General features: G+C 40.2%; 1 long non-coding RNA gene across 1 annotated transcript in view; it reads right to left on the bottom strand.

The window, feature by feature from the left end:
• The window catches only part of LOC147137381 (uncharacterized), an 83,770-nt gene that overhangs the window by 22,032 nt on the left and 49,654 nt on the right, over nucleotides 1-12,084 (bottom strand). Inside the window, exons 3-4 of the long non-coding RNA XR_015089267.1 lie at nucleotides 2,698-2,872; nucleotides 193-339 (exon numbers count right to left, since the gene is read on the bottom strand). This is a non-coding gene — a long non-coding RNA (uncharacterized LOC147137381). The remainder of the gene's footprint in view (nucleotides 1-192; nucleotides 340-2,697; nucleotides 2,873-12,084) is intronic.

Here is a 12,084-nt window from a genome sequence, read left to right as displayed (position 1 = left end):
ACGTGCAGCCCAGAAATGAGCAGTAGCCCATTTCTGCTCTGCTCACCTCCACCTTGGTGAGAGGAACGAGGCGCGATTGATGAGGAAAACGTGTTCTCCCTGAAGGTCAGCAGAGAACAAGAAGAGGAAAAACAGAGCAAGGGCTGCCCCTCCTTCTGACAAAAAAAAAAAAAAAAAAAAAAAGATACTTGCAGTAGGCCATTGCAGGTGACGAGTGAAGGCCAAGTCCTCTCGCCGGCGTGACTCTGCAAAGTCGGGAGGAATCGACCAGCAGCACAAGAAGCGGCGGCGGTGCGTCTGTCTCCCGTATGCTCTCCTTCAACTTGAAGCAAAGAAAAACTAAAGAAAAATGGGGGGGGGGGAGAGAGAAAAAAAAACATGACTTTGATGTTCCACTCTCTTGTTGCTCGCAGTTCACAAGTGTGACAAAATGGTGGAGCAATCAGCGTCCGTCACGATGACAAATCGCCGCAGCTGAGAGCCGGGACGCTTTTTGACGCCTTTTCATCCGGTCGGAGCGTTCCTTTGGCTCGCCTCTCCAACGTCGGGAAAAATGGCAGAAATAATTGGGCTGTGGTGCAATGCGATTACGCATGCTGCCGTGCATTTATTTATTTATTTATTTTACATTATGCAGGACTCGGCAGAGATCTCACAGAGACTGTCCCGCTCGCTTATGACTACCTGAAGAGATCAGAATGCACTCCATTAGGTGCACTGACACTATTAACATCCAATATGCATCCTCATTGCGCTAATTCTTACCTTTGGATCATTTTGGGATCAGCGTGAAATTTAAAGGGGATATGAAAAGTCTACACACCCCTGTTTAAATATCAGATCGTGATGTTAAAAAAATGAGCCAAAGATAAACGAAGATTTCAAACATTTTTCTATTAACGTCGTTTATAACCAATACAACTCCACTGAATTTGAAAAAAAAAAAATAATAATATTTTAAAAAATATATACTTTACCTTCATTTACATTTTTTAAACACTTCTACATACAAAAAATAATAAATACATCTGTGACTAAACTATTTTCACCATTATGTTAGAGCTGGGATGTAGCGCTTAGTTGTTTTTACATTTTCATATTATGTTATTTATACACTTTCATGACTGCTAAGAATCTTAAAAAATGTTGCAAGTCAAAAGTGTTCTTTACATTTTTTTCTCTTTAATATTGCGTTGTAGAATCTGACTTAAGCAGCAAAATGAACCCGTTTTTATGCATCTCAGGGGGCGGCCATTTTGCTGTTGATTGAAAATGACATCACATCATCAAGTAGCAAAATGGCCGCCCCTGTGAGATGGATAAAAACGCTGCTTAATTCATATTTTCCAAACGAAATATTAATTAGAATACTATAGTACTAGTGTGAGCACATTTTAAAGACTTTTTTTTTTTTACTTGACTTCCCTTTACTACTTTATTTTACTTTCTAAAAATTCCTTTTTTTTAAGTATTATTATTTTATTTTGTATGGGTTTCCACATTACTACAAACAGCTCACAGTATAATGCAGTGCAGTTTTACACCACTGAAGAACATTAAACACAATGGTGTTTGTAAAGTCAATGTTTCAATAAAGAATACACATGTATGTACCTCCTTTATTCCACATTGAGAATAAAAATATCGGTCAATTGTCCTGGATTGTTCAGGTGTGCCTAGTAATCACCTCAGTCGCAGCGAGCCACCATGACAACTGCAGCGGAGGGCGCCGAGCTATTTTGGGAGCAAGGCCACCAATACCCGCCAGATCCCACCTTAGAATATGTAATTCAGCTCCGTTGATTAAAGATTAAACATGTGGTATAGCGCACGCCCGCGCGTGGGACACGTGCACCCGCAGCTGGGAACGTTCTTAATCCCGAATGTTCACAGGGGAGCCGTGCGCGTGGCACATACAGTATTTGAGATTCCGCACAGACAAAAGCGAGGATTTTGGACGCACACATGCGTGTTGTGTGGAGTGTCACTATGGTACACTGACGGATGTTGATGTGAACGTGGCTTACTGGCTCGGCGGGCCAATCCAACCCGATGCAAATCTATCGCTTCGTGAATATATTTGCCGTGGAACGTCAATGGAATGTGTAAGTCAGCATTTCCGCTGATGGATGGCGTTCGGGTCGACGCTGACGCGTGGTCGCTCCGCAGCGTTATGTTCCGGGACACTTCATTGGAGTCGTTTTCCCCATTCCGCCACGGTGCTCACTGCTTCTGAGAATTTGAAAAGTACTTTTAACCCTTTCATGCAAAGTGGTCACTACAAGTGGACAGCTATTTCAAAGTTGCTTTTGCCTATATTAATTAATCTAAATTTTTAAAAATATTTTTAACCCTTTCATGCATTAATTATGATTTAATGTCATTATTCAAAATATACATATATTTTTTAGATTCATTAATATAGGCGAAAGCAACTTTTAAATAGCTGTCCACTGTAGTGACCACTTTACATGAAAGGGTTAATTTAGTTTGGAACGCAATTTGCACTATTGTCATTATATATTTTTCCAAACATAATCATCTTCAGAAAATGCTCATTATTGCAGTTGTAGTTTGATGAACTTTGTTATCCTGGGAGCTGTTCCTAATATTCTGGTTGCTTTGGAAAGAGTTGTGTGCTCGTGGTTTTTTTTTGGGTCTGTCAGAAAAAGTGAAATTTTTGCGAGGGGCTTTCACCTGCGAGTGAATCTCGACTTCCTTCCTGCCTTGCTTTCTTGCATCTCCTTTTGTGGCAAAAACAAGCATATCCTCCCCTGCGTCTTCCGACCAACTTGAAAAGAAGACGCCTGGCTGCGGGGCGAGAGTTGCTTGGATTGGGCCTTTTTTTTTTTTCTTCTTTCTTTTTTTTCCCCTGCAAAGAGAGGGAGAAATAAACAACAAAATTGCACCAAGTTTTTTTTTTTTATGCACTCAGGCAGAAACAATGACATTAGCACGGTGATTGTCGTGTAGCGCCGCAATACGGCAACCGCTGCAACATGGAAACACTTGATGTTGAGAACACGCGGGGGAGGACGTGCTAACACATTTTGCACACTTAACGTTGTTAAAAGAGCAAACATTTGCTTCTTCAACTAACTCCAATGCAAACCATCAGCAATGGTAAAACAATTTCATACCCTTAGGAAATAAGGGAAATTAAATTAATCTTCTTAGCAATCTTTTAAAGGGGGGAAAATGGCGGAAATTTGACATTCTAATGTAAAGAGATGGGTCACTGGCGTACTTGTCCACCCACCGATCAAGTATGAAATCAAATAACCCAGTAAATCTTTTGTTGGCTGTGTGTTTCCAAAAATATGCCCTGCCATTTTGCACTTCCACCTGGCTGTTATGTAGCAGCGTGGCTAATTACATAATAATCGTCCACGCCCTCCGCCCATAACACAATCAGCTAGGGTGGGCTAAAATCCAGAGCCACTTTCAAGCAACTGCACCAGTGGTAGGCAAATTTTTGCGCTTCAGGGAGGGCCACATTTAATTATTAAAATTGATAGAAGGGCTAGGTTCAAATTTAAATTAAAATGTGTATGTGAAGAAGATTTTTTGAATGATAAAATAGTTGAAATGTTTAATTTAATTAGAATCCATTTAATACATACAGAAAATGTCAAATGTATTGAACATTTATGTCCCTAATATTTTTATTGTGTCAGTAACAATAAATTAATTAACCAATTATAGAGATAAATGAATTAAAAACATGAATTAATACATTTAATTAATAGGGAAAAGACTGATAAATAAATTAATGTTACAGGAGTCTTGACGTAAATGCACGGGGCCCCCCCCCAAAAAAAAAATAAAATAAATAAATAACAAGCGGCCGCCCACCCCTTTCTGAAACACTGTCATGCAGACATCCTACCATGTAAAAACACACCCACAGGTGCGAGTTCCCTTCTATCATGTCAAAGTCAAAAGGTAAGCAGAGCTGCATTGCGTTTTGCTGTATACAAAGATTATTTCAAACATGACACTAGTTTATGATAATCCTCACATACCTGATTGGTCAATGTAATAGTTGACGTGGCGGCGGCGGAGCGGTATTTGTTTTCACTGAAATGTCCATGTGCCACATACGCACAGTGTATGAAGTGCTGCTTCCACCACTGAAAATGCTTTTATTTCTTTTTTAAGGGGGACTTGATTTTTACTTTTTGTGACAATATGTTGTGTTTCTGGTGCTATCACTGATACCCTTTCTGCGGTATTACTAAAAAGTCAAGGAAAACACAAATGAACATTTCTGGAACTAATTCTTAAGTGCTGAAATGGTGATGACCTTCAGGTTATTGTGTGATTCTAGCTGTATGTTTTTATATGGTGTTTTGAAGTACAGTACAAGAGTGTCGAGTAGTTTTCAACGGACAGCCAAAATATGCTACATTTCCAACCACTTGAAGGATGGCGTCAAGGACAAAAGCGATATTTCATTGACTGGACCGACCAGACCAGATTCGGTGTTCCAGTTTGGCTCCTGGTTGGCGCACATGACAGAAGGATTTGAGTGCACGGCGGGGCAAATATTACTCACTGGCGGTGACAGATTGTTCTACCTGACAGAAGATTAATTTCTCATCCATTTTTTTTTTTAAAAAATGTGACCCCGCCCGTGGGGATTAAGAACATTAGCGGATTATACGCAGATTTGACAAAAGCACAGGTTCACTGTGGGATGGTCAACACCTGGACGAGGACACAATGAACCCAAAACAAAAATTTAGACCTTCCGTCACTTATATTTGATTAGTTTTTCAACGGTCAACCAGATCAGGTTAGCTGGCTGTGAAACAGGGTGACATTGAAGACTTATTTGACACCGATAGAAAGGTATTGCAGTGCCACTATGTTTATGATGGCAGTAATAACGTGCAGACCAAGGTCATTGTAGTTAACAAAACTGATGAAATAACGAAGATTAACTCATTCACTGCCAGACATTTTCAGACCCTCTTTTACCCTCATGTTTAAAAAAAAAATTTGAAAAAAATATTAATAAATTCCTGGGATTGAATGGCTGGACTGTGAAAAGACAAATAAATTCGTCAATGGCAGTGAATGAGTTGAAATTGAAAAAAAAGCATTTTCGTTCATGAAACAAAATAAAAAAGACGGCTCTTTTAAAAAACAGAATAATGAACTGAAATTATATTTTACATTTATAAAAGTATTTATGAAAGTAAAACATATGTGTTTAGTTTTGACTTTTGATTTCAGTTAGTTTTAATTAGTTTTTCGAGCAGGTTTGCTAGTTCTTATTCATTTTTTAAATGCTTCGTTTTAGTTAAGTTTTTATTGGTTTTAATATTGAATTTTTTATTAATCAAAATATGGCGTATTTGTCGAGTGTAAGGTTATAAAAAAAAATCACTACGAATTGTGTAATAAAGTAAGATAAACTTCATTTCTCAAACAACTATTTGACCTTCCAGCAATAACAAAATAAATACATGTATGGGATCAATTGACAAAGACGAAAACAAATGGCATTTTTGCTGTATTTTTACTTACTTTCATAAACGTAAAATGTCGCTTCAGTTTGTTTCCACTTTTCAAAAAGCATCTTCATTTTTATTTCGCGAACGAAAATGTTTTTTTTTTTTTTAATTTGAGTTATTGTTAGCTTCCAGTTGCTTCTGTGCTTGCGTCACAACGTATGCATCAGATTTTATAGTGCGGCAGCTGGTACGCTCTGCAATTCAGTTAGAAAAAAACCCAAAAACAAACACCTTAGCATTATCACGTTTGTAAAGGCAGACATTTTCACCTTTTCTATTGGCTCTCATTAGATTGCTTCCATTGCGACGCAGCACCGCGGCCTCAATAAACAAACAAAAACAATTTCCTTCCCGGTAATAACACTCATTTCCCCGCAGAGGTGACAGTTCATGCCGACGCCTACTTTGCACACCCACTTGCCTCCCCCGCCCCCTCACGCTGCCTAATAGCCTTGTACAAGACACGGCTCCATTGTTCCTGATTAATGTTTAGGTTTTGCGCCATTACGCTCCCCAATAAATATCAACGGCTGGCAAGCTTTAATCAGATGCTGGGAACATTGGCGGGACAATTGGACGCGATGCGGAGCAGCGGGAAAGATGGAGGAGACACAAGTATTGATATTCATTTACAGCCGGCGACATTCAAATACAGTCGCATACAGAGGTGAATATGAATCATAACAACGCGCAGCGGAGGCTAGAAGAGAATTCCCATCGTGTGAGCAATGTGTGGAAGGGGAATTTTAAAAAAAAAAAGAAAAGAAAAGAATAAATACAGGAAGTGAAGAGAAATATCACCACATTGACAATGAAGTTGATTTTTTTTTTTCCTGCAAATCCCGAGGGTATTGTAAGATTACACGATGTGGGATGGACTCATTGTCTGTGCTTCATCGTCTAATCTATCTGCCTGCGCGTTACCTTTGGACTCTGTTTGAACCAGATACGTTTCCACAGGCTGCCACTGATCCAAGGTTTTTTTTTTTTTCTTTTTTTTTTTCTCTGGCTTCAGAATCTACCTCACGTCTTTCTCCCTATCTTTTTTGAGTCTGTTGCTCCCCTCACCTTTTCTTCCGCCTAACCCTTCGCCTCTCTGTGATGCTTTCACGAGTTGTAAAAAGCCCACTTTACGGTTGCAGCTCAAAAGGGTTTTATTGATGCCACGATTGGATATTTTCAAGGGACAAGCTTTGAAGCAAAAGTGATAGATTGAGGCCGTGTGTGCCCGTTGCTTTTGTTCACATTTGAATATTCATACAGGATATCCCCAAACGTCCATTTCCTTTTTCGATTTCAGGTATCGTTCAGACGGATGTGAACCCATCGGCATTTGACAGCTTCGGCCAGGGATGGGCAACTTAAATGATGGAGGCGGACACAATTTTTCAGCAGTGCTACTGAGGGGCCAAATAGGAACACGCACTTCCTAACCAGATATATGACAAAAATGTCATTTTAAATACGGACAACATATGTGCTCTTAATACATGTCATTTTTCATAATACATTTTGAATGAATGCATAAAAGATCCGGCCTTCAACAATGAAGGGTTTGACCATTCCAAAAATAACCACACGGTTGTTGTTGCCTCGATCAATCAGCCGCCCATGAGGATGGGACGATTTACGCGGGCAATTATGTGATCGGCATTGTGTCGATCGATGTCTTTCATTGCTGATCACAAAACCGATCACGTGCAGCTCATACTTTGCTGCCTGCAGCCAAATACAGACCGATTTTTGTCGAATCTCGGGATGGGACGTGATCTGTATCGGCCGATCACACTCACGGATGAACGGAATCGGCAACGTGATCGGAACACCAATTTTTTTTTTTCCTGTGCAAAGGGTTCTCGTGCATAAAAATTACCAATCAAGCACGGCACAAAACTGCTGAACAGAAAAGTAAGTATATAAGTATTTCATTCCCTCGGCAACTGAATTCAGAGCTTGCCGCCTGACATGAAGTTTTTCTGTCCCCGACTGCAGTTCACTGGCGCTTTAAGAAGCTTTAAAACCGTCAAACTGCTCTAACGTGTCATCCAGTTTCAATTGTTCTCGAGCAAACACGTTCTTCCTTGTTTGGACGCAGCTATTCCCGTTCACTTAAAGCGTCACCCGTACAGCCTACAGCGGTGGCTGTGAAAACCCGCCAAATTTACTCCAATGTTGTTTCATGAAATAATTTGCTGTCGAGACCAGTAATGGGATGTACACGGTTGTCATCGAACAGCAGCGTTACAGAAACACAGTGAGAGAGACAGACAAACCGACAAAAACAAGAAAATGAAATCTGGAGTTCCCCCAGGCTCTGTTCTCAGTCCTCTATTGTTCAATACTCAGACAGTCAGGAACAAAAATCTCTTTGTGTGTGCAGATGACTGACAGTTCTACATTACAAAAGCCTTGGGGGAATCTTATCCCATTCAATTGACGAAGAAGAGCATGGAACAACCCTTTCAATTGAAAAGCCCAAATTATCTCAATTTACAAAGACAAAATGTAAACAGATGTCAGATTTAACTTTGTTGATGTAAGACTGTGGTGTCATGGACTTAGCATTAAAATGTTTGAAAGTATGTTCATATTTTGATGATTCCACCCAATTTGTCATGCTACCTAACAGAAGACTAGAGCATGAGGACGTTCATTTTTGTTTTTCGAAGTGGGAGAGGTTGCTTTAATTATTCATGCATTAAGGACTGCTATTAAAAATACATCACTGGTAATGGCAGACAACATCTATTGGAATTGGAATTGGAGTCTAACGGAATGCTAATCATCATATAGGTAACATATTCTAACTATTACCTCCGTAGGTGCTGCTGTTTTGGTTAGTAGCAAGGTTCCAAAGGACCCCTCTGGAAAAACGCTGACTGAACTAAATTAACAGCGAAGCATACAACATTGGGAAGCGACCACACTTACAACTCGTTTAAAATGCATGTTAGGACTCATCAGAAAGACTTTTTACGCGCCTCAGTAGGAGCTTTTCTTTTGGTTAGCAACAGAGTCCATAGGACTATTATAGAGAAAAGCAATAAAAACTGCAAGATGGGGACTGTAAACATGTATGCACACATCATTGCGGAGCGTCTACTGGAACGTACGAGCAATGGTCATTAAAGACACGTCTTGGAAAGACCATCTTTAATATAGTGCAGGGAACTTAATTACATCAACGTGGAGTGGCATTAAATAGCCTGAAATTACTTTTTGGGATGAATTGCTCACTACTAGTATTTTCCAAACTGCTTTTTATTGAGTTGAGTTGAGTTATATTCTTGAGTTGAATTGAATTCATTGCGATAGTGCTCATCAGTAGAGGCAATTATAAACATTTGATTTGGGGGGTGGAGTGGTTCCATTTCTCGCATTTTTTTTTCACTACATAGAAATAGGGGAATTACTTTAAATTCAGACAATCGCAATTTGTAGGCGTGTTTTTCGTGATTGGGAAAACTGAGGGGTCTATTTTATTTGTCTTCATCGTACGACACAGTGGACAAATCTTCAAATCACGTGATTTTGTCAGCCACGGAGAGGTAAAAATGTTCTCTGTTAACTTCCAACTACAGTACACATCTTTTTAGGGGAAGAATTATGCGGACAGTCACGGTTCAGCGGTGCCGTTGAACCACAAACAATCCCAACAACATGCAAGTGTGCAGCATCGGCCCGAGATGACCTACGATTGAACACGCGGTCGTCGTTGCCCGGTTCCCTTCGAGAGAGTCTCGGGCAGAAAAACAACAACAACAACAAAAAAAAAAAAAAAACGGCGGTTGGTGGAAAACGTACGGCGAGGCGTATTGTGTTGTCGTCTTCGGCGAGGCGCTAATCAGAGTGCGAAATCTCGTCCTCGACCCTCACGCGGCCCCGCGCACACATTCGGGTTCGACAACGTGGCGTGCCGGCAAGATTCGTCAACGTTATGCCACTCGCAATGTTGTGCGTGAAATCATCGCAGTGAATGAGCAGAGATGTGTGTTGTCGTCGGTTTTGCGAGGCGATGAGCTCATCGGCAGGCAGGCTTTGGCGTGCGGCGAGTGTTGAACGCGCCAATGACTTCCTGTTGTCTGCTGCCAAACTTGTGCGGCCAAAAAGGTAACGCGGAGGACATCTTGGCATCTTGGAATTGACAAGCCCAAGCTCGATTGAGGAAGCGGCACACACATATTAGGGTTGGGAAGATAATGTATTCAAATTAGCATTTGAAGGAAACTGATATGACGTGTATAATGTGTTTTTCCTTCATTGATATGTTTTTCAAACCTTCACTTTGTATAACTGCGGTAGACCGTCAAGCTGGTTACCAGCCCATGCCGTACTGTTGAGGAATTTTAAAAAAAATTATTATTATTATTCCATTTATGTTTCTTTTTATATTTATATAATATATTTGTATATGTCAGTGTTCATTTTTATATATTTTTTACTGTAATTCTTTTATGAATTTTTATTGTGATTTTTTTAAGCAAATTTCTTCGCTCTCTCTATTATGAATTGGATCCAAGTATTTCTCGGAATATTAGTCATGGCCACCAGGAATGACTTCTCCCTGTAAAAATGTCTGCAAGTCAATCATGACTCTGTATTCAGTATAAACTAGTGCCCCTTTGCCCCTTTCAATAGAGTTGCGACGGCTAACAACAGACTATTGTTTGCGTATGGCAAAAAGTGACAAATACAGGGCAATGGTTGCGATTAGTTCATGTCTCCTTGCAAGGGGAGACGAGTCGAAGCCCATTATGCAGGTTTCGACCAATCGAGCGGCGACTGTAGCCTAGTGGCTGCTGATGTAGTGGAATCCTTAAAGAAACGCCTTAATGATATTCCAAGATCAATACCAAATCGCTCTGTTAACAGATGGCCGACACTAGCCGCCAAAGGGCCGTTTTCTAATGACCTCAGCTGATGTCCGCCCATTCGCCACAAACCATATACTCATTGTTCTAACTACGGTTGCGCATATGCTAACATTAGCTCTGTTTCATGGTAATAAGCAACCGTCATTTGCATATTTTCGGGTACATGCTGTATTCTTGCTCTCTCGCACGCACGCACACATACTGTGCACACACACGCCAACTATGGTTGTAGTAGTTGCAGTACTAACAAACATAGGTACTAGAAAGTGTATACTTTAGCAATAAACCTGGTCAACCAGCAGCTTCTTTTTTCAGTCATTCCAGTGACTAAAGCAAATAATGTTTTTGTTATTGTTTTTCGTGGCACTATTTAACATGAGTTGGAATGTGACGGGGTAATTTTCAACGGTCAGAGCCTGGTTATAAGAGGGGGTGCACACTTGTGCAACAACATTATTTCGGTTACTCCTTGTTACTTTGTCTCTAGAAAAAAATATATATTTTTTTTTAATCCAATCAAGTTTTGTTGCACAGGTTATAGGTCACGGTCACATTAATAGCGGAAAATGTTCACATAAAGCCGACATTTGAACAGGGGTGTGTAGACATTTTATATCCAGTGTAGGGCTGACTCGTTCCTGTTTTTTGTAATCTCTGCCCGGTGCTGTCTAACGAGCGGAAACAAAATAGTGATGTTATTTTAAGATTTTATTTATCGTTTGTTTTTTTATTTTAAAAAAAATCATTAATTTTTTATATTAAATTATATTTTTTCAGCAATATCTGACTTTGCACATTTAAAATATTTGTAAATATTTTTTAAAAAGCTCTAGTTACTCAGCGCTTGTTTTTTTTTTTTTACTTAATCACATAATTATTTATTTTTTACTCGAGTCATATTACTCTAAATGAAGAGTCTCTCTTGAGTACAATTTTTGGCTTCTCTACCCACCCCTGCTGACTTGCTTACTGGGTAGCGCCCTGTCGATGTGGTTTATATTAAAGCATCTAAATAAAATATGATGCAACCGTGACCCAATGAGCCATTCAGCTTAGGTCATCATACAAAGTCAGGCTGACTTCATTCATCATTAATTAGCCGCAATGGTGAAGACGCTATCATGATAGGGCAATCTGAGTCACACACTGCACTCAACTGGGTCACCACATGACCTCTAAACAAAAAGGTTTCTATGTATATTTTCCCTTTCTCATGGTTTGTCTTCCATATATATATATATTTTGTTTTTTAAATGGAAAAACAGAGAGCAGTTCTGGAAGCGGTCGCATGGCCCGAGGAGACAACAACTGGAGACAAGCTGTTCTCCCTCCAAACACAGATTTGGGCTCACATGACTCAAGCAAGCGAGCAGCTTTGGCCCGCAGTGGTGCCTTGCGGCAGCGGCAGCATGCGCTTCTGCGGAGCCGCAGCCAGAGCCAGAGTTGGCCTTCTCAGCACGCATGCGCAGAGCCATCGTTTGAACCCTGCGCTAAGTCCCGCGTGCAAACGCCGTGAAGCCATCGAGCGCCTGAACCCAAGCTTGAAACGCGTCCCTTTCAAAACAATCCAGGGTGGTTTTGCAGCTTTGCCAATTCAGATTTGCCAGTTTTTCTCTGTTTTAGAGGTGCAGTGGTGCAATAGTAGTCAAAGTTAAAACATCTGCCAAATCTATCAAATTTTCATGAAA

This window comes from Filicampus tigris, chromosome 13 (genome assembly GCF_054856515.1).
Source record: "Filicampus tigris isolate MCC_2025a chromosome 13, RoL_Ftig_1.0, whole genome shotgun sequence".
Lineage (NCBI taxonomy): Eukaryota > Metazoa > Chordata > Actinopteri > Syngnathiformes > Syngnathidae > Filicampus > Filicampus tigris.
Note: the sequence above shows the minus strand (reverse complement) of the source record. Positions and strands in the feature narration are given on the sequence as shown.